A 22,624-nucleotide genomic window follows, 5' to 3' on the forward strand; every position below is an offset into this window, starting at 1 on the left:
CCCCGGGTCATTGTCTTGTTGCATGATGAAGCTTCTCCCGATTAGTTTGGATGCATTTTTTTGTAAATAGCCAGAAAAAAAACGTTTTGAAGACTTCAGAATTAACTCTTTGACTGCCAGACGTTTTCAGAAAAGGGATGCCGCGGGTGCCAGCCGATTGAAGCATTTTTGACTGATCTTTCAAGGTCCACAGAAAATTATGTGTTTGGACTATGGAAACACACATACTACCAAATGAAAGATTGGACTCTCATCTTTCATCAGAAAGAAAAAGTTTGTTTCTGCCTTATTACGTTTTTCAGTAATCAACAATAGAAAATGGTTAGTTTCACCTCTGTTTTGAAACAAACGTCTTTTAACGTCTTTGGCACTCCTCCATAGGATTTTACTAAACGTTATTTAACGTTTTTGGCAGTCAAAGAGCTAAAACTCTGCTACCATCAAAAAAAACCAAAAAAACCTGTCCAAACATTGAATGTATTATTTTACTATTCATGCTCTCAAACCCACACCCTCTAGTATGTGACAATATGACCAAGTATTTTTTATTTTTTTTTCAAAAAAGTTTTATATATTCCAGAAAAAAATCCTAATGTTACGAGACCAAAAGCCGGACTTCAAAGCCAGTCTCGCTTCTTTGTCAAATATGCAGCAGGCCGGCAAACTGCTCATCAGCCAAATGTGATATTTACTTTAAAATGACATCTTTGGCAATAACCTGGCCAAAGTGTTATGTTAAAGCTCTTTAATGAGCTTCCCGTGGCTTTCCCTCGGCTGCAACGTTGGCATTTAGAACCGTAACGCTTTAATGAAGACAAATTTGCCTGCCCTGCTCCAAAATGAAAAAAAAAAAAAAGGGGGGGGGGGGGTTACCTGTGGGATGTCCGCGGGATTCATTTAGTGCCTATTGATAAAAAAAAAAAAAAATCTTTCCAGAGAGCGAGCATACTCGATTTTTCTGGTCTTGCAAAGATAATAAACGCTGATGCGCGACTTCTATTTAAGTTGTGTAATTTGGCACGCGTGTGCTGCAACTTCTCTGCCTCATAACATTTCATATGTTAACTTCTTACCAACAATTCAATGCTTCTATTTTTAGAAATAGTGTGGCGGGATCATGTGGTCTCGGCATACACATTGGCACGAATGAAAAGTAGCCACACTGCTCTTGAAACTAAACTAGCTGAAAAAAACTAAAGTCAAAACTAAATTGAAAAACTTACTATATTATGAAAAATCAAAAAAAAAAACAAAAAAAACTTTTTTTTCAAATTCAGTAATTCTATTAATTCAGTAATTTTCTGAAGCTGTAAACAAATCACATGCTTAATGTAGTTTAATGAATAAATAATTAATTAAAGTTAATATATTCACTTTGGACTAAATTCAAGTATGTGTTACCGATTGAAGTGATTTTTTTTTTTTTTATTAAGTTGGTACACAACAATTTAATTTGTAATATTTAATTGGTTCAACAATTCTCTTTTTAGTGTAATGATTCTTAGTATGGGTGTTAGAAAAAATCGATTTGGCAATATATCGCGATATTACAGCGCGTAATTCTCGAATCCATTCAATATGCGGCCGAATCGATTTTTAAACAATTTTTTTATGGGAATATTCAACAAAACGTCTTACTTATAAGGGTTAGGATTCACACATTAACCATGGAAGAATGTTATATTAATGGAACATTAATCCTTCATATTTGATTTCAGTGCTGTTCAAACATGAAACCGACTGCAACCTGTTTGTTAAATGCAGTGGCTCAGTTATAAGCCTGAATTTTCAGATAAATAAATACATTTTCATAGAAATCTTACAGTGTACATTTTTTTCTAAATTTGAGTAAAAAAAAAAAAAATCGCAATAATCAATTTGTAGATTCGTATCGGGATTAATCGGTATTGAATCGAATCGTGACCTACAGGGATGTGATTTTTCCGCTAATTCGCGGAATTCCGCTTTTTTTATCTCCCCCCCCCCCCAAAAAAAAAAATATTTTTTTATTTTTTTTTTAGTAGTAGTAGTTCATTGTGTATGCACGTGACTCCGACAGATACCATCTTCTGCTATAACAAAGACATTTGTGGTATGCTCTAATATGAGTTACTTTTCATTTGGTCATGATACAATTATTTGTTCATGAAATTTGAACTCTTCAACATTATTTATGTGTTAACTTAAGTAATCACATTAGTTAGATATGATGATATTCTCAGTGATAGTTTTTAAAAGCAAAGGCAGTCCAATGCTTTTGAATGTGACTGATTTTGAGTTGACTAAAACTGCCATTTTATATGGGATAGTTCAATATACATTGACAATTTATGCTGTTGTTTTGTCTATTTCTTTGTCATGTGATCTGGACCTAGCTGGGTGCCAGCGGCCCCCAGACCCCCGGCTAAATTTTCAGATAATTTCACTTTGGTCAAATCACATCCCTGGACCTATGAATCGTGATACGAATTCGAATCGCCAGGTTCGAGGCAATTCACACCCCTAATTCTTAGGGAATCACTTCAGGGCCAGATTTTGCTCGCAGGCCTTGAATTTGCCACCAGTCGTTACAGCAAAGTTTGTGTAAGCCCCGCCTCTGGTCGTAAATGTATATCTTAAAGACTACGTTGAAGTTGATGTCGCTAAAGTGAAAGTCGTACATGCGGAGGAGTCCATTGGAGCCGAGCAAACGGCGAGCGCTTGTCCATTAGCGTCAGATTTAAGGCCGCCGCTGTGCAAGCGTAGCCGCGTCCAAACGGCCATCAAAGAGAGAAAGTGCTCGTTGGCGCTGAGATAAAACCTGCCCGCCGTGAGATGGATGTGCCGCGCCGTCGCCTCCGCCCCGCCTTTCCGTTTCTTCGCAGGGAAGGACGGGGAGGGGGTGGCTGAAGGTTTCGCAATCGTCTGACGCTTCATCCCATGTTGTATCGAAAGCAACTGTTGTTGTCAGACACTTTTTTTTTTTTTTTTATATACGGCATGTCACGCCTGACGCTGGCGATGATGTCATCTAATGATCTGATTTCATGATCGCAAACGCAATTGTGGCAAAATGTCACCTTTGCTGGGTTCTGTGTAAAAGGCAGCGAAGGGTAAATGACGAAGCTTCGGATCTCTGTGTAAAAGGCTCTCGTTTACTCGCTAATATTGCTACCAACGTTCAATGCAGAAATGAGTGGTGTGCCCAAAAAAATCGATTCTCATTTAGTACGATTCAGAATCGATTTCAAATGTCCCAAAATCGATTTTATTGTAATTATTTTATACTGTCTTGCCTTTGTCTGTGTGCCTTTATTTGGAGCGCTGTTCATGTTGTACTCAGTTTGGCCACTGAGGGGCAGTGTGGTTCCACGCGGTCTAATACACTGTTAAGTTGTAGCCACATTAGAGAGTAGAAGGAAAAAGTCACGATCAAGTTATTCCAATAAAAGTTTGTTTTGTTTTTCAGCGTGAAGACGTTCTTTTGAGTGATAAAAGTGCCGCGAGTAGAGCACTAATTAGCATTAGCTAGTCAGACTGGAGTAGATCGTTACGATTCCTTGAATTGAAGCAAAAATCATTGTCAATCAAATCATTTTGAATCAAAAATCATTCTTAAACGAAAATCGATTCTGAATCGAAAGCCAACCTTTGTTATTTATAGAAAATGCTTAGTGGCGTTAGGCGTTTTCTCTCTCTCAAAAATTTGGGGCATTTAAAAAAGTTTAAAAAATATATTTTTCCAATGCATTTATAATGAGCGTTAATTATAATCCGTGAAATGTAATCCTGAAAGCCCGCATATAATTCACACCCCTTATAAATGTATTGGGGGAGAAAAAAATAATTCTCCACTATATTACGTCATAAACAAATACTCCATATACTGTATATAAAAAAATGCACTAAAACAAATAATAATAATTTCAAAAAGACTAAAATGAAGTATAAAAAAAAAAAGAAAACTAACAAACCTGCTCTAAAACTAACTTAATTATTATTATTTTTTGAGTCAAAAAGAGCTAATGACATGATTGTAGGATTCCCTTCACTGTGCCAGCAGTGCCCCCTGTGGCGGCAAAAGCTACTGCAGGGCAATTTCTGTGACATCACAACGATTAACTTTCCTCATTTGTCCCGACAATTTTTTCCAAAGTGTTCTTCGAGAGTCAAAATGCAAATACGGCATAATAACCAGGACACTAACGACGTCCCCCGAGCCGACAGTGGTTTCCGCCGCCCCCCCCGCCCCCACCGGAGACCACTCGCTGCCTATTCCCACCCTCATGAATACGCATGTTCTCATGTTTTATGAGGCAAAACCACAAGCGTGCTCTATCATAACACATCCAGGTGTTGTGTTAAAAATAGCGCAGACACCAGGGAGTCCTCCTCACTTTCTTGCTGTTTTGTTGGCGCAGGACACATCGCAGCACGCTCGATAACAATATTGTTGACATTCCACAATAGTTTGTTGTTGTGGAACTTGTGACATCCGTTTTTATAAAACAGTTCATTGAGAGAATGAAATTGCAATTAAATCAACTTTAGACCTTTTTTCTAACTAAAAATGATTATGAATGTCCAAAATACAACTGGGAAAGTGACTTCTCATAAAATTACAATTTAACCTACTACAAAAGTATGTATTATACTCTTTTTATAAAGAAAAAAAAACCTTATATATGTTGTGAAGGAACTTAAACATGAATACTGCAAAACTTTTTATGATTATTTTTTCCCCTTAAAAATCACAACCTGACCAAAAAAAAATAAAAAATAAAAAATTTAACCCCCCCCAAATTCCGACTTGATACTTAAATTCTGACTTATTTTCTTGGGGGGGGTAAAAAAAATACAACATATTCACATTCTCTCTCTCTCTTTTTTAATATAACACAACTTTTCTTGAAAAATCCCAAATTTATGAAAAATCAACTTTTTTGTTGCCCTTTGTTTCAAAATAAATAAATAAAATACATCCTTGCAATCCCAATATGATTGGCTAACAAAAAATATCTGGTATTTCTCATATGACAACTTTAGGACATTCTCGTTTAAATGTCAACTTTTTGTAAAGTTAGGACTTTATCGCTTAAGAAAATGACTTTTTTGTTAGAAGATTAAATAGTTTTCTTTAAACAAATCACAAACTTATTGGCCAACATTTTGATTAGGATTTTTCTTGGGAAAAATACATTTTTGTTTTTGTAAAATTACAATTAAAGTTTATTCCTGTAAAACTGAGGAGGGGGGGGGGGGGTTGATTGTCTCAGAAAAATTATGAGTAAATATACAAAATTTTCTGCAGATTTTTTTCTTTGTTTTTAAAGATTGTGAATGTTTTCTGAAAGTATACAGTACATCACCTTTTAAATGTTCTGCATTGGAGCTCAGCAATTCTTACAGTAAAACGCAACAATCATCATCTTGGAGTGTTCAAAATTCTGTTCACATAAAAAGTTGTGTGAAGTCAAATAATAATATATAAGATAAAAGCATTTGAAGTGCAGTCCTATCACTGATTGGATCTACAGCGCATTTCATTGCCTTGTTTGTCTTTGAAAAATGGGAAGTTGCGGAACTTTGTCACATTTATTTCCCATTCCACCCCCCCAAAAAAAAAAAAAAAAACGAAAAATCATCTCCTCCCTTTTGTCTGTGCTTGTGAGCACATTTGTCATCGGGACGCTCTTTTTCTATCTGATAGAAATAGATTGTGTTCTCCGCTATCTTATTTGTCAGTTTCTTTCTGGAAGTGTCCATGCTGAGCGACCGCTCAACTTTTCACAACATGAAGTAGAACGGCTCTCAGCACCGCGCTGAGAGCGATGATGTCGTACTTGATATCATGTAAGAAGCCACTCCAAGATTTATATTCATTTTTCTTTTGTGCACTCTAAGCAGACAAATGAAAGGAAACATTGTTAGCTTAGCCTTAGGCAACAAATTCACCAAACGAAGAGAGTCCACTTGTTTCAGTTTAACCCTACAATCGAATCAAGTACAATATTTAGCTAGTGATTGGTAGTAAGTTAGCTCTTATGCTAACGATATGCAAATCATCATTTTCACTATACAGTGGTACCTTGGCTCACAAACTTAATTGGTTCCCACAGAGAGTATGTGAGCCGAAAAGTTCGTCTTCCAAACAAGTATTTCCCATAGGAAACCATTGAAATGAGAATAATCCGTTCCCAGGTCCCCATAAAACACAGTTTTCTACTAAAAAAGCCTTAAAACTACACAAAATATACCTCATTTTAAGTATAATAAATGTGCTATTGTATTGTAATTAAAGAAATACAATGTACTGTATAATAAAGTGTTTTTATTTGCACAACTTGCAACTTGCCTTTGTGACAGTACAGTAGTTGAAGGCTTGATGGAATGGAGTCACTCAAACAAAGGGGGCGACGAACTGGGACGCCGTGAGCGTGCGTCAGCTTCTCGTGATTTCTCGTGTCGCGAGATTTGGTTCGTCCGCCGAAAACTAGTTCGTCAGCCGAGACAAAATGCTCGCGAATTTAATGTTCGTGAGGCGAAAAGTTCGTGAGCTGAAGCGTTCGTGAGCCGAGGTACCACTGTATCTATTTATATTTATTAGGGGTGTGTCAAACAATCAATTCTCATAACAATCGTGATTCTCATTTAGTACGATTCAGAATTGATTTGAAATGTCCCAAAATCGATTTAATTAAAAATAAATAAATAAATAAATTGTTTGTGTGTGCCTTTATTGGAAGCACTGTTTGTGTTGTACATGATTTGGCCACTTAGGGGCAGTGTGGTTTTGATACACTGTTAAGTTGTAGCCACATTAGAGAATATAGAAGGAAAAAGTCACGATCAAGTTATTTTAATAAAATAAATAATAATAATAATTATTATTTTATTTTATTTTTTTGCAGCGTGGGAAGAGCTTATGCCAGCGAGTAATGTTAAGATGCGTCTCTGTATACATTCTCGACGCGTTTTGTATGAATAGCCGTTCTTTTGAGTGATAAAAGTGGCACGAGTAGCGCGCTAATTAGCATTAGCGAGTCAGACTGGAGTACATCATGACGATTATTCGCAGTAGGTTATTCGAAGCGGAAATCATTGTCAGTCAAATCATTTTGAATCAAAAATCGATTTTGAATCGAATCGCAGACCAAAAGAAAAAAAAAATCTGAATCGAATTGTGAGACAGTCAAAGATTCCCATCCCTAATATTTATGTATATAAATGAACAAGATATGCAATATATTAGCTGTATCAAACATACGGCCCGCGGGCCAGATCAGGCCCGCAAAGGGGTTTAATCCGGTCCGCGAGATGATTTTGTAAAATAGTAGCCGGACCAATTAATCAGCTGGCCACAATCAAAACATGTCAATTTGTGATTTCACAAGCAATCCTCAGATGAGCAATGCAACTTGTACATGGAATTGCCTTGGATGTCATTATGTTACACACCACCGAAAGTTATGGTTTCTTTAAAAAAAAAATAATAATAATTTTTTAATCATAGACAGACATAAACGTGTTAAATACGACAAAAATTTAATTACTGGTAACATAAACACATCCTCCATGTGGCCCTTGAGCTAATATGAGTTTGACACCTTTGGCATATATGGTGATATTTTTGTATTATAAAAAACATAGAAACAGTAGTTAATGTTCTTTTAAGGGTGAGTGACTACTTTTACTTTATTTCAGTGATTAGCTTCCATTTCTGCTTGTAACATGGCTTAAAATCTTAGTCGCCTATTTCCTCTTTTTAAACAAACCATTACGTCGTGTGTGTGTTTTTTAGCGCTCAAAATAATGGTAGTTTTTCTTTTCTTTTTTTTTTCCTGCCCCGAGGCGGAGAGCAGCATCTCTGCCGACACTCAGCCATACATAAACATACTGTATATATTCCCTCTGTCATTGAAATTCATGAGGAGAGGAGGGAAGGGGGAAAAAAAAACTAAAAAAACAAACACGGCCAATATTTCAAAAGCGGGTTCACAAGCGGCGGGCTATTTGTAAAAGCTGTTCAGATGAATACACATGAAACAAATGTTAACTCTGCTGACAGGCTATTAATAAAAAGGACGGCGTGGTTGATTTAGAGCCCGGGCCGGGGAATAAGGCCGAGGAGATGGAGCGGGTTAAGGGAGGTGATGCTTTATCTTGGGCTAACTCCAGGAAAACAACATTGTGTACCTACTGTCAGACATTTGAGGCGTTGGGCATTTCGGTCTGTATATTCCGGCTTTTATGATATTCGGCTACGCTACTTTGCTTCCTAGCCATGTTCCTATAATAGTCGCAATTGCTGTTTTATTAGCAACAGCGGTAATTAAGAAGAACACAAATTCGCATGCTGTGAATGGAAGGAGAGCCTGCGGTGACGCCGGCAATTGGCAGACTGCAACATGCCGAGACACCTCAGACGCTCCCAGCTGTTGCTTTGCCTAACAACACCACAGACGCTTTCCTAACATCGCTTTTTTTTTTTTTTGCATTGCAGCCTCATATCCTTAAATATTGCCATGGCCCCCAAAAACGTATTTATACGTTTTTTGTTTTTTTTTTTTTAATGCTAGAGCCTACAGAAGGCTTTGATGCAGCCTCTGACCTGAAGCGGTGGCTTAAAGCAACGGTAGTTGTTACAAAAAAATGGACAGCAGGTGGCAGCAGAGTATAAGAGATCAACCAGGCCCATGTTACAAAAAAAAAAGCTATTTTCCCCACAGTTCTAAACAGATTTGTGAATAATATTTTTTTTCCTGACCCAATATTCTGTATGCTGTAGCATAAAAAACATGGTAATAAAGCATGGTAATATTTAAAATAGAACGTATTTATTAGGGGTGTGCCCAAAACATTGATTCTCATAAGAATCGCGATTCTCATTTAGTACGATTCAGAATCGATTTTAAATGTCCCAAAATCGATTTTATTTAAATTATTTTATACTGTCTTGCCTTTGTCTGTGTGTGCCTTTATTTGGAACGCTGTTCATGTTGTACCTGGTTTGGCCACTGAGGGGCAGTGTGGTTCCACGTTGTAGCCACATTAGAGAGCAGAAGAAAAAAGTCACGATCAAGTTATTCCAATAAAAGTTTTTTTTTTTTTCAGTGTGGAGACGTTCTTTTTGAGTGATAAAAGTGCCCCGACTAGCGCACTAATTAGCATTAGCAAGTCAGACTGGAGTAGATCATTACAATTCCTTGCACATCTATAGATTGAAGCAAAAATCGTTGACAATCAAATCATTTTGAGTCAAAAATCGTACTTAATCGAAATTGTTTCTGAATCGAATCGCAGACCCAAAAATCGGTATTTATACATTTTTTTGGAGCAAATTAGTTCAATGTTTAAAAATTATTAATACCTTAAAAAGTAAGTGCTATAAATGTGTTATTTATGTACATACCTAGGGAGTATTTAAATACCAATAAGTGGATTTCAATTATTGTGGGAGTGATCTTGATCAAACCCCGCGATAGAGAGGCTTTTATACATTTAATTTGACATCTATTTATTGTACTCGCAATATTTTCATTTTTTGTCTTCAAGGAAGGTAGAATGGTGACGAACATGTGGTAGTTGAGTGCCCTTTTTTGACCAGCTGTCGCCAATCAACACTCATGCTGCTCGCTTTCTATCTTTCTTGCCTTTTTTTTTTTTTTTCCCTCCCCAAAGCTGCCATCACGCTTAGCCTGTCTTTAGTCCTTACCCATCCAGTCCTTGTGCTCGTCTTCCCGTTGAGGATTCATTATAGCGACCGCTGCAGGCCTACTCGGCTCTCATCGCGGCCACACCAGATCCTTCAGCAGGCTTTTTGTTGTTGTTTTGTAGTCCCGCCACTGAGCTTCTTCCTCCCACAGCAGCCTCAGGCTGATCTCGGATGTTCCGCTGTGCTTTCCAAAGGGGAATGCGAGGCGAGACCGTCTGCCGCAGTTGCCTCTCCGCATCGCCCGTCGAGCTTTTTTAACCTCCCTTTCAACCCCTCAGGTGGTCCTAACATGTCCAAGTTGGGCGGACATTTCTCTTTATACTGCAGAACCTCGTAGATTTAGCTTCTTTTTTTTTTTTCTTGTTGATTCTTGAAGATTCAACCAAAAAAAAAAAAAGCTCCAAAGATATGCTAGATTTTTAAGTCTTTTCTTTTTCTTTTCTTGTATTAGTTCCCAATCCAATTTGAATGTTTGAAATGCATTCGGGGGGAAAAAAACAAACCCTAAAAATTCTCACAAAATTCCAATAAACGTTCTAGACACAGAAAAAAAAAACGTAAAAAAAATAAATAAACACAAATATTGGGACTATTTTTTTTCTTCATCTAACTATGTGATGAGAAAGCTTGGATTATTAACGGTGGCAGCACAAAATGTCCCGAGAGTGAACGAGATACCTGCCGATCTGATTCTGTGTAATGTCTACCTTTTTTAGACTATGAAAAAAAAAAAAAAAAAAAAAAACAGAAGTCATTTATAGTGCCTAAAAATCTCCACATTTCAGCCTACAAGAACTCGCAGGTTTTCTCACCAATTCCTCAGTACTTATCCGGAAGCCTACTTTATCTTGAGTCATATTATTTCCAAAGTAACAGTACTTTAAAAAAAATAAAATAAAAAAAATTAGTTTCTCTACCCAACTTTGTTGATATTGTACTTTCTGGTTGTTCGTGTTGGTTTACTCAGAATGTCTTTTGTCCTGATTCTCTGTGCAAGGTTGCACTTTTTCAAGGTTTGCGAATTGCTACTTTAAAATAAACACTTCACTGTCAAGCAGTAATGAGCAGCAAATGAAAAATAAGGCCATGAAGCGTTCTGCCAATTCCTGTTTTCAAGGCTTTTCCATACTCAAAAACTCGCCACATTTTTTACGCAGCAATATAAAAATGTATGTTTGATGGGCGGCTTTAGCTTGGTGGGGAGGCAGCATTATCAACATGGCCACACAACGGATTATTAATCTCGTATCTCACGGAACCGCTGTATTTCCACTAGAGGTGCAACGATTAATCGGCAGCTAATTGAACATCAAATTCGTAAACAGTAACTATTATCCGATTTCTGTAGTCCTCCCTGAAAGCAGAGACTGATCATCATGTTTGTGTTTTGTCATCCTATTTTTTAATCAAAGGATGGACATTAAAATGTTTTTTTCCCCCATCTGATTCAGCAAATAATTGACATATTAATCGGTGATTATAATAATCATTAGTTACAGCCCTGAATTCCACACAAAACCTTTTTGAGCAAAATCTCTCCAGCTGCTATTGAACAAAAGGACACTGCCGCTATTTTGTTTTCATAATCCAAGGGCAGCCCGACTGTGTTTTCAGCAATCTTGCCTCCACTTCAACAGAAAGTAATCAAAGGAAATGTGTTTTTAATAATACCTCAAAATGTTTTGAGTGGAAACGTTGAAAAGGGTGAAGGAGTCTAAAAGTTGGATTAAATGGTTCCAACCGAAACCCACTCCAAACGTCATTATTAAAGTGTCAATTCCAAAAATCACCCCCCACACACCTACTTTTGCAAAGTGGCTGGCTTTTTAAAGTAGGGTGAAGTGCTCAGATTTTCTGAATGATACAGTTGTAAAAAAAAAAAATATATATATATTTAGAAAAAGTCTTAAGAATCTAATTTTGTCTGCTGCCGGCAAAAAGTCTAAAAGGTATCAGTTCTGTTCTGTACTGGGCCGTAATTGAATTGGCCTGTCTTTGTTGACGGTGTACATTTAGAGACGACTTGCAAAATCCAGGTCCAGAAAGCAAAAACTCTGCCACGGTAAGGCTTTAGCCCCCGATGCTAGCTAGCTAGCTCCCATTGTGCTTGTTTACCTTTTAGGGAGCTAGCTAGCTCCCATTGTGCTTGTTTACCTTTTTAGGGAGCTAGCTTGCTAGCATCAGGGGCTAAAGCCAAACTGTGACAGGGTTTTTGCTTTTTGGACCTCGATTTGCCACCTCTGAATAAAAGTCCTCACAACATGGACTTTGGCTTTGGCGTTAATAAACATATTTAGAGGATGTGCCTAAATATTCATAATTTTCTTTCCTGTTTGTGGTGAATCTTGGTCACTAACGCCTGTGAATATAATCAAGAAAGTGTAAAAAACTGTAACTGGTCTCTTTGGCGGACCACATAAAGTCATGCAGAAAAGCACAAAATAGAATAAGGCCACTCTCTCCATAAATATTCGCCACGCAGCGTTAATTTGACAGCTGCTGTGTGGCTTTACATGCTGTTTGAATGCAAACTAGCGGCATAAAAATGGCCTGTAATAACTTTCCACTCACTGGGGGAGCGCTTTGCAAATAGGACCACCGGGGTCCCGGTCCAACAAGAGTCGGCGAAGCGTTGGAGCAGCTTTACTGAAGATGATTCCTACTGGTAATTAAGCATAAAATCAAACACAAGACATATGGTAGGTATTGCTGTTTTGGTTAGCAACGTACTGTAGTTGAAAAGGAATCAGCGGTTAACTCTTAACTCAAGCGTCTTTGAACTGATATAATGACACTTACTGTGCCGTCTATTTTTTTTTCTCACGGCATTCGTTTGAGGACTATGTTTATTCAAGATATGCATTATCTGTACTGGCGTGCTTGCACGCGCTGAATGTTTTGAAGTAAGATTAATCAAAAGCAGTGAATGTGTGCCCACATGACAAATATTTGTTTATGCAATGGCCACTAATGAGAGAAGCCCTGCGTGGTTATAATGAGCTCTCCTTTATTTTTAGATCATTAGGAAGACGGAAGCTAAATTGGAATTTAAAAATTGCAATGTAAAAATAAACACGGGCACGCATTAGGGTGTATGCTGTAAACTCCTCGTAATCCCGCAGAGATAATACTTACAAAAAAAAAGGTTCTCAAGAAAAGGTCAGAATCTTACTACTTTGTAGGATAAACATGCGGTCTTGAGAGAAAACACTAAACATAATTGATAATTAAATGTTGTATTTTTCGAGAAAAAACTCATTTAAAGAAAGTCTGAACCCACCAAAAAAAAAAAAAAAGCAACTGACTGGTCGAGACGTCGCATTTTATCGCGGCCTACGTTCGAAAATAAGTGACGAGGTGTTTCTCAGCCAGACCGGCGTGAAAGCAAATTGGAAATACAATCTATTAAGGAGGGATGATGGATTCGGTGGTGCGCAACACATGCATCACATTTTCACTATGCACTTATTCATTATTATTTCCGCCCGGGACAGCTGGGCCGTAACTCTCTTACACACGAGTGGAGAAAACACAATCTCATACACACACACACACACACAACAAAAAGATCAGGTTGGGCTTTAACAATCCATCCATCCATCCATTTTCTTGACCGCTTTTCCTCACTAGGGTCGCGGGGGTGCTGGAGCCTATCCCAGCTGGCTTCAGGCAGTAGGCGGGGTACACCCTGAACTGGTTGCCAGCCAATCGCAGGGCACACAGAGACGAACAAGTCGAGCATAAATCTGCTGGGCTGTGTAGATGTGGGTCACCATGCTAGGACTAAGGACTCTCATATAGGACAGTCCTTCTTGAAACAAAATACTGTACAAGGTAACAGTTTTATTCCTATGCACTTAATTCGTGGTTCCTTTAAGTATTGCACAAATTTGCACACACAGGTCTTGGCTGTCTAATGTCCAGTCGTGTTAAAAATATTTCATGATCAGATTTCAGCTTCCAATCCTTTTTTCATTTATTTTCATTTTAAACCAATCAGATTTCAGATTCACTAAACAGGGTCTAGTTGCTAGGTCAAAGTGACGTCTATATTTTCCCATCCTCCGATTGGTCGAGCATAGGTACTCAAATGAGATTCATTATTACACGCAGGTGGCTAAGCAGTAGAGGACTAATGTCGGACATGACTAAAAATCCACTTTCAAGGTGGACTTTTGAAAGTCCAGTCGTGTTAAAAATATTTCATGATCAGATTTCAGCTTCCAATCCTTTTTTCATTTATTTTCATTTTAAACCAATCAGATTTCAGATTCACTAAACAGGGTCTAGTTGCTAGGTCAAAGTGACGTCTATATTTTCCCATCTTCTGATTGGTCGAGCATAGGTACTCAAATGAGAGTCATTATTACACGCAGGTGGCTAAGCAGTAGAGGACTAATGTCGGACATGACTAAAAATCCACTTTTAAGGTGGACTTTTCAAGAAAATTTCAATATTGTGAGGATTAGGTCTGCCAACACTATAGCTAGCTGGCTTTTTTTCAACCTGCAAAAAGGGTTTATCTGGCACTTAAAGAGTCGCAAAAACCTGCTAGCTCTAGTCCATAAACGACACAGCTAGCAAAAGAGGATGGATTTTGTTCATAAAAGCATCCCTGGTGAGTCAAGTCATTTATTTTGGAGTATATATTTTTATTGAATTATTATTTTAAAAGATAAGTTATTAGATAAATATTAATAGTGAACTGCTATATTGCAGTCATTCATGTATGATACAAACTCCATATCACCGGCCGCCATTTTCTTTCCATTTTCCTGTGCCAGCTTTAGGTCTACCAAAATCGCATTTCTCGATTAATTGTTTCGCACAAGGAACTCCTTGTACTACTGGCTACTAACGTTGTTGGGAAATGTCTTTACTACCTTGTTTAAACCCATATGTTTGTGGCTCTAAGTCTGACAAAGATCAAAATGTTCCTCCATTTTGGCGTACAAAATCTCATGTTCATAAGATTTTGACACGGTTGAAACTATTACCTTATACACAGGCTCCACAAGGGGGCGCAAATTCCCCATACAAATTATTCGCATGTCATGGCCAATTGGGAATAAAAAAACATTATACAAAGTTGCTTTTTTGTAGTAGTAGTGGGGGCAGCATCCCCTCTTCTAACAAGAAAGCTATGGGCAATTTTTAACCAAAAAGTCAACCTTTCAGTTATGAATTTCAATTTACAAAGATTTACAAAGATTTGTGGTGGAGGTGACCTCACCGACAGGCTTCAATCTGACGTGACTCAACGTTAGACACACAGACCTTAAATGGCAAAACATAATTTACACATGTTATAAACCCTTTTATTTCTGTATTTATTGACGATGCCAGTCGCCATCTCAGCACTCCATTTTGTCAACAGCACAAACAGATCGACTCATATCTTTGTTCCTTTTTTCACAAAAAGGTAACCAATTATTTTCTTTCGCAGCCCAAACAAGTGTTGAAGTTTGTTTCTGGAGAGACTGTAAATCCTATTACGTTTCAGAACGAACCCGACCACTCCTCCAGCTGGGTGCTTGATTGCTGCGACAACCAGAATGAAGGAAAGTGGTGAGCAACTGGAAGCTATAAAAAAAAAAAAGTGTCAGAAATTGGTGATGACATTCGAGGGGAAAAAAATCGAATAAAAAATATGTAGTCTGGCCTGTCTTCCAATGTCAAAAGTACAATGCGGAGAAGCTAATGAAACCCATCGGGAATTGGTTGCTTTCTTTTGGATTTTCTGCATCAACACTGTACAGAATTTCCTATTGTAACCAAAGAAAAGGCATGAGAAAATCCAAAAGCGATATTAGATTGGGACATTGGGTTATTTTTCAAGGCATTTTGGCTATCGAATAATATACAGTATTATATCCAATTTGCCAGATTTCCATATTTATTTATTTTACCTCAGAGATTTGCTAAAACCAACACAAAGTTGTTCCTTGCAACAAAAACACACAATTGAAAAATACATTTTTGATCCTACTTTTATGTTAAAACATATTTAAGAAATTCAGTGACTGCTAGATTTGGAAGGATAATGTCAGCACTAACTATGAATGATGAGCCACATAGTTTAATACAAGTAGTATCAAAGATTACCGTTTGCTCTCTCTCTCTCTCTCTCTCTCTCTCTCTCTCAGTTAGTGCCTTTTCCTCCCACTCTACCGTTGCACATCCTTTCAATGGCTCCTTGTTTATTTCCTCTAGTGACGTGCACTGCAGACAGCCATGCGGAGAGCGCTGCAACCTTAACGACCAATCTACCTGCTTTCTAATGAATCCTGCATTGGACGGGTACGTATCATCTGTCTGTACATTTGACAGTAAACACAGAGTGCAACGCAACCCTGAAAGTCAAACAGCCTAAAGTGGGGTATTTTTAGCATCTTCAATTCATAATGTAATAATAACAACAGTAACATTTCATGAATATTTGGTCCAAAATTCATAAGGATCCAAACTAGGGCTAAAAAGGCATTTTTTCTTTTGCTTCACTTCCGTCAGTTGACAGGTTAATTTTTTTAATGCATAATTATTATTATTTTTTTTAATATAGTGTCCAGATAAGTTAAGTGCTTCAGAAGTGCAGCCCACATGCTTAGATATCATTGTTTACCTAAACATGACGAGTTAGTAATCAAGCCACAGATGTGTTTACATTATTGTTGTAATCTGATTCAAGATTCAAGACTGTACTGATTTATCTTTACGTCATATTTTTTGTCGAATATTTTAGTAGAGTTGGGGTGTAACTAATAGGTTATTTTTTCAAAATCGTTCATACCTAATCGTAACCCCATATGAAAAAAATAAATGGGAAGAGGACATTGTTAAAAATAAAAAATAAATCACAATATTGAGGGAAAAGAAAATTACAATTAGATTATTTTCAAAATAATTTCAGCCCTAATCCTAAACTCAAATGAAAAGAAAAAAAATACATGGGATGAAAAATGTATTGCTTATTAGTTCACAATTGCATTATTGAGGAACAAAAAATAATTATTAATTTTATGAATTAAAAATTTTATGAATTAAAAAAAAAACATTTGAACAGAATTTTGGCAAAATAATTGCATATTAAATCACAATCGCAATATTGCCCTGGGTGGTGGGGAATCGCAAGGTAATTTTTCAAAATCGTTGCTCGCTAACTCTAACCCTGAATGACAAAAAAGTTTTCATTTCTATGGTTAAACTTAGAACACTTTTTCTCATGACATCACAGAGCAACAACACCTTTCACAAAAAAAAAGCCCCCCCAAAAAAGCCAATTGACTCGCAAATTGCTCTATTCCACACCTTGCAATTGTACCCTCGAACACTTGAGGCATCCCTTGCGTAATCGAGAAAGACGACCGCTAACAAACCCTCCCGCCCCCCTGCTCGATATCACATGCATCCCCCTCCCAGTCTCCACAATTTGCTCAATACGTCTTTGCAGAACAGCCCTAGGCGGCCCGAGATCGATGAGCCCTCCCAACAGATCTTCTTGTCGGGTCTGTTAAAGGCTCGGGATCGAGTCCCGAGACCGCCGAGGTCCATCCATTTGGAATTTGAATTATTTAGCATTCTCATACACACGCGGTTTGAGTGAAATGCGCGGCAGCTGGAAAATGACTTCCCCCCCAATTAAATTGCTATTTGCCGAGTAAACGTGCGAGGAGGTCCTTCCTTGTCACTTTCTGTGCAAACTGGACAACTCGTTCCCGTGTGATAACAATGTCAACATTAGCTCAGCCACGGTAAAAATCTCCTCAGCTGCTCTCTATGCAACGACAGAAAATCAAATATTAAAGTACTTTACCGTTTTCTATGTCAGATTCAGTCAAATGGGTGGAACTGAAGTGCTGCTTATTCACTCTCAACAACTAAAGAAGCACAAAACACAATGTTAGCTTTAGGTGAAGATGGAACAATAGAATAAACTAAAATAATACAAACTGAAAAAATGGTAAGAAAGTGTCTGTTCATGTGCATTTCGGCCTCTTGGGGGCAGTGTGGTGCCGTGCATCCATGTTGTGCACACTTAAAGTGAGTACAGAATTAATTTGCGATTGAATTCTATTAAAATAACTAATTTTTCACACATTGGGAAGAATTTGTGCCTTTGCGTAGTGTTATCTTACCTGTGGATATGTGTTCCCACAGCATTTATGTGTGAATATTCGTTGTTTAGCATTTGAATGGATCCTCACTTCGCTTTTAGCATTAGCGCTAGACTAGCGATGTTTTAAAAACAAAGCATGTTTTGTATTTAAATATTCAGTGATGTAATTCTTATCATTGTGTATTTAGTTTTACAGTTAACACCAACTTGGGTGTCATTAAACCTCTTAAAGGACACTTGGGGTCAACCGAATAACATACGCTACACACTTGCTAGTTGCCAATAATACGCAAGCAAAATGGTGTATTCAGGCTACTTTTCACAGCGTTGATAATATTTTCAGGGCAATATTAATCGGCCAATCGGCCGATTGTTTTGGCCAATGTTTGAAGGGCAATAATCGGACGATTATAATCTGGAGTACTGTGTCAATCTTTCTAGTAAGCTTAGATTTTAGTGCAGTCTTGACGTTTTACCATTTTTACTGAGGAATTTCAAACTGAATTAGACTTTTTTTTTGTGTGTGTGTGTTCTGCTTTTCTACAAACCCAAGTGAGCTCTAACTGAGCCTACCTAATATTCACTTGGACACATACTGTGTCGTTTTCGTCTTTGGTGGCTCAGAAGAAAAAGCACAAGCAAACACCCCCCCCCCCCCCCCAAGCACCAGGTAAGGAGCCGTCTCCTCCCCACTCTTTCCTTTCCGCGTACTTTCCGTCGACAAAGTTTTCCATTAAAAAAGAATTCCCTTCAGTCGCTGCAGCAGTCATACATCAAGCGTGCAAAAATAGTCCTACTTTTTGTGTGTGTATGTGTGCGTGTGCGTGTGTGTGTGTGTGTGTATATATGTCGGCTATGAATACACACACTATCAATTCAGCTGACCATAGTGAATGGACCACTGGAATATCTAGTGGGCTCTTCAAAAAGGAGTTGAATTTCTATTACTTTAAAATAATGGACTTTTTTTATTGCTTATGTACAAATATTTGCTTCTGTGGAGTGCTTGCCTTTCCCGTCAAATGTGGAAAAACACAAGCAAGTGAATCTTTTCTTAGAAAAAATGTGTCTGGTAGTGAGCCATTGACAATTTGGGGAATTATTTTATTACAATTTGGCTCATTAACATCAGGGGGTCCTCCATCTTTTAAGCTGTAATTCCAATTTCCTCTTTTTTCTTAACATTATTTAATGTATGTATATATATTTTTTAAAGGGGAAGTCAACCCCCCAAAAACCTTGACAATAATTGTTCTATGCAGCCCCACTAGTCTAAATATGCTATTGTGGTTAATATTGCGTTAGTGAAATATGAGTTAATTATTGTGGTATGATTTTTTTGTTGTTGTAAAATGACAACTTTTCTTGGAATATTCTGACATTATTCTCCTTACTATAGGACTTTCTAAAAAATAAAAAAGGGAAAAAGCACGGACCTTTTTTTTTTTTTAAAACCTGAAATGCCTTAAAAAAATATATAAATAAATGCCACTTAGCTGTTTTATTACCACTTCTTTCTTGAAAAAGACGGATCAGGCCTTATGAGCCACTTTTTGGGATGTCCACTGTGTCTCTCTATCATGGCCTCTTTCCATCAATATTGACAGACTTTACCAATGAGTAAGCAGCAGGCAAAGGACTCCCATTTGGAACGAGGAGCACATACGCGCTGTAGGCGGCGCTCAGTCCACTTTTAACGTGACTGCGCTGAAAAAGAGACACACATGGAATGCGACGGACAAGGGCGATGTACTCGCCGCTTCACTGGATGCGGCGTATAAAACAATGCCGTATAACACAACCGCCCCGCTGTAAATTCTCCCTTCACGAGGACATCATATTCACTTTTTTTTTACGAGGGCATCTATTTGAGAGGTGTTGATTTATTACTGGTGCTCGTAATATGTGGTGCCATTGTGAAAAAGCTGCTACTCGGATTTCTTTATCACATTAGGTCATTTCTATGAATAGGAAAAGATGGATTTTTTTCAGGATTTTTTCCCGCCATTTCCCATAGACCACACACACGTTGTTGTTGCACAGACACACGCACTTTTGGCCATCCAGCATCCATCAGTCATGGTAACCACATCAGGTCTTCCGGAGTGGCCGCACTCCACTTCCTCTGTGGGGCCTGTCGTACATGCCTCACCGCCTCATTTTCAATTGTTCTTTAGCCCCTCATCAATCACCCTTCAATGCACGTGTGTGTGTGCGCGCACACGTCGCAGCTGTTCACACATTACCAGTGTCCACTTGGATAACATGACCCTAAAGCGTGCACCTGCCATGTTCATGTTTGTGTACATCAGGGTTAGCGGACCGTTTACCTTCACACCACCGTATTCAATTGATGAAAATTCTTTTTTGATTATTATGTGTGTTACATGATTTCAATTCAGTTCTCAAAAGAATTGCATGGCGGGCCGTATATGGCTCATGAGCCATTGGTTGACTACTTGGCATTAGCTCTCTTGAAATCTGTTGCTAACCAAAACACCAGCACTTAAACAGTCTTGTTGTATTAAAGATGATCCCACGCAATGACAATTAGCATTGCAGTAGGCTGACGTGGTTACTTGACCAACCCTTTAAAATTGTGGTTCTCATATTTTTTATATACCAAGTACCAGTTCAAGAATACGTATCTCTCTAAATGATAGCAAAATAACAAACATGCACAAATCGCTGGCTATGATGGCCACTGTTTGGACTCTAAAAGGAATCAGTTCCAATTTAGCTCTATGGTAAATTTACGGTTAAAAATGTTTGCTCTTCTGTGACTCCTGCTCACTATTGAGTCTCTCTGTTTCCACTGAAACTAATCTTTACATAATCTCAATTTCAATGGGAAATTCAACTTTTGGAAAGTTGACCAAATCAAGTTTGATTTGACTGTTAAGTCCCATTTGGCTCCGTTACTGGCTTTACTTGGGTAGATTTTCAACTTCGTTTTTGTTTCCACTCTTGCAAAGCTTGCTCGAAATATAACAGTCCTTAGCGAATAAATACATTTTATTTGGATCTTTTGTGACTGCTGTTGCATATTTTAGTTTCATTTATTGTGATGTTTAGATGGAGTGACAATGTAGACTGCTACGTTAGCTTCTTGCGTGCGTGGGCGCCTAGCTATGAAAGAATTGACCTCAGTGGAAAATTGACAGTACAGACGCTCCCCACCTTACGAACGAGTTACGTTCCGGACGATCGTTCGTAAGGTGAATTTGTTCGTAAGTTGCTTCAGTGCTATATTTTGTATTATAATTTATGTTTAAAGCCTATATAAGTATATTGAAGGTTTATATAAGTATGTTTAAGGCTTGTACAAGTAACCTGCATTGGTTTGTACTGAAAAAAACTTTTAATAAAATGGAGAGAATACGTACAGTACTGTATTACGTATGTTAGAGAGAGAGAGCGAGAGACACACACACAGTATGTACATGTACGTAATAAGATAAATAAAATGAAGTTTAACTTACTTTTGGAAGATGTACTCGATGCTTAAGGAGATGATGGAGGAGGAGGAAGAGGAGGATTTTATATCATGAGAGATTCTTCGTCGTCGCTGGAATCGGCTTCAAAAGTTATTTCCTGCTTCATGGGGACCGGCGTTTTCTTCCTCCTCCTCCTCGCCACGCTGCTCAGCCTCCAATGAGCTCTCACAGCGCCTATCGTCGGTATTAGCGGCGGAAAGAAGCACTACGCGCAATACAAAATCGAACTTACAGCATTTCTTTCCGAACATTTTTCGACATACTGTACGCGCAGAAATGTTCGTATGTACCGTTGTTCGTAACTCGAATGTTCGTAAGTAGGGGAGCGTCTGTACCTCATAAAACTGAGTTCACCCCTCATATTTTTGTGTATACTAAATAATGACACACGGCTACAATTTAAGGTAGTCACTGTACAGCTTGTATACGAGTATATACAGTATTTACTGTCCCTTCAACACACAGCCATTAATGTGTAAACTGCTCGCAACAAAAGTAAGCACACCCCCGAGGTGCCATATTGAACTTTCAGTGACCAGTGTGAGAGCAATAATATCAAATGCAACACAACTGCTCACACACCCGTAGATCAAACAAGTTACACGACACCGTGGAGGTGAAATGGCTAATTGGGCCCAATGTGGACATTTTCACTTAAGGTTATACTCACTTTTGTTGCCAGCGGTTTAGTCATTGTAGTAGCTTTGTTGAGTTATTTTGAAGGTCTAGTAAATTTGCAACGTATACGTTTTACATTGACTGCCTTACCTTGTATCGTTTTTTTTTCCCTTTTCATTGTTTTCCCTTGGAAAGATTTGATAAAATATTTACAAAACTGTAAGAGGTGTACAGTACTTATTTTGTGAAATACTGCAGCTTTGAAAGTTGACCTAATGGAAGTTTAACCGTGTCGCTGCTGCGGCTTTGACATGGACTTAATAGCTCAAGTCACTAAGCAGTGCTCACAGCGACGAGCGAGCGCTCGGGTCTACATCATGCCGCTTGTATCGAGCAAATCTGCAGGGGCGCACATGCACTGCGTTAAACAACGACCTGTTTTAACTTGATAACGGCGCAGGTCGCAAGCTAAGTGATGGATTGTCATGTCGGAATCCCATTTTTAACATCCAAACGTGGCCATTCATCACTGTCTGTCCTGCTGGAATGGCAGCAGTGGAGTCAAGTCGAGGGATACTCGGTGTAAATTGAGGTTTGGTTTGGTTTAAGTCATGTTATAACAGTTTGAAGCGTTTCTTTTTAGGGTATTGCAACATTTGTTACGTGTCCTTTTTAAAGAACCAAAAAATGCAGACAAGT

The 22,624-nt window shown here is 38.1% G+C and overlaps 1 protein-coding gene across 2 annotated transcripts in view; it reads left to right on the forward strand.

Moving 5' to 3' along the window:
• Positions 1 to 14,078: 14,078 nt before the first annotated feature.
• Positions 14,079 to 22,624, forward strand: part of inpp4b (inositol polyphosphate-4-phosphatase type II B) — a 144,188-nt gene continuing 135,642 nt past the window's right edge. The window contains exons 1-3 of one of the 2 annotated variants that reach the window (XM_077571764.1): positions 14,079 to 14,312; positions 15,141 to 15,262; positions 15,908 to 15,994. The gene's annotated coding sequence lies outside the window, so the exon portion shown is untranslated. The remainder of the gene's footprint in view (positions 14,313 to 15,140; positions 15,263 to 15,907; positions 15,995 to 22,624) is intronic. The other variant, XM_077571763.1, reaches the window with a different exon arrangement.

This window comes from Vanacampus margaritifer, chromosome 7, assembly GCF_051991255.1.
Source record: "Vanacampus margaritifer isolate UIUO_Vmar chromosome 7, RoL_Vmar_1.0, whole genome shotgun sequence".
NCBI classification, from domain to species: domain Eukaryota; kingdom Metazoa; phylum Chordata; class Actinopteri; order Syngnathiformes; family Syngnathidae; genus Vanacampus; species Vanacampus margaritifer.